Genomic DNA, 1,296 nt, shown 5'->3' with positions numbered 1-1,296 from the left:
TCAGACACGGGGGAGTGAGACACCGGCTCGTCCTCCACCGGCCGAACTGGGTTTCTCTTAGCATTTGCTCCACGTGCACCTCTTCCCCGGCCTTTTCCTCTTCCTCGCTGAGCCTGAGGATGAGAGGAAGGCGGAGGATCGGCGATAAAACTGCCAAGCAAAGATCTCGCTAGGGGGAGCCCGGGCTTTTTCCTTTGCGGGCCCACCATGTTTCACTCACCTGCTATGACAAAAAGTAAAGCAATTAGTACAAATACAAGATTATAGTTTAAATAAATAAGCATAAGTTCAAACAATTGTCGCAATGAGAATTACCAATGCAATTGTAGTACAAATACATTATAGTTCAAATAAATAAGCATAAGTTCAAAAAACATACGCAATGAGAATTACCAGGCAATTATAGTACAAAAACTACATTATACTTCAAATAGATAAGCATAAGTTCAAAAATATTACAAATTCAACATTACAACATGTTTGAGATCATCTGGGTCATGGTAAAGCAACTAGTACAAAATCAACATTACAGTTCAACACTACGACTAAAAATAGTCGGGATCATCTGGATCACAATCCGTCTCTTCTTCAAGGTTAGTTCTAGCCTCATCATCAGTATCATACGTGTCGTCAAGGATGTTGTCCTCATGTTGACCGTCATCGTCACCTTCATCGGCAATGCCTAGACGTAACCGTTCAAGCATTGAGAGGTCTTCCACATTCGTAACCTCTTCTTCTTCCTCTTCGGCTTCTTCTTCTTCACTGTCAATGTGTATTTCCATGCATGGATGGATGTTGAGACGGCCTCTAGGCCCATGTTCTTCTTGGAAGAATTCTTCATCATATGTGTCAGGTTCGATGTGAGGTTGATAATCCTCTTCACTCGGGGAAGGATGTTTACCATGTGGCGGCACATCGTACACGACATCCCAACCCTTAAGTACTTCTTTTGGCATGTGTACTTGAGATAAAAAAACTTGTGTCGCTTGTTGAGCCACAATATAGACATCTTCACATTCTAATTTGCTGTCTTGTCGAATTTCGACTTGCCCAATATCATCCCTCCGCCTAACCTTCTCCGGATGAAACCAATGGCATTTGAAGACAACGACTTTCGGAGGATTTGCCCCAAAGTAATGCAGTTCGTATATTTCATCAAGTCTTCCATAATACTCAACTCCATTGCAAATAGCCGACACTCCCGTGTTTCTTGATTTTAGAACGTCCCGACGTTCCTCGTTCCCATGTGTGCGGAAGCGATACCCATTGATGTCGTATTTATCAAATGTACCGAAC

This window comes from Triticum aestivum, chromosome 2D (assembly GCF_018294505.1).
Source record: "Triticum aestivum cultivar Chinese Spring chromosome 2D, IWGSC CS RefSeq v2.1, whole genome shotgun sequence".
NCBI classification, from domain to species: Eukaryota; Viridiplantae; Streptophyta; class Magnoliopsida; order Poales; family Poaceae; genus Triticum; species Triticum aestivum.
Note: the sequence above shows the minus strand (reverse complement) of the source record.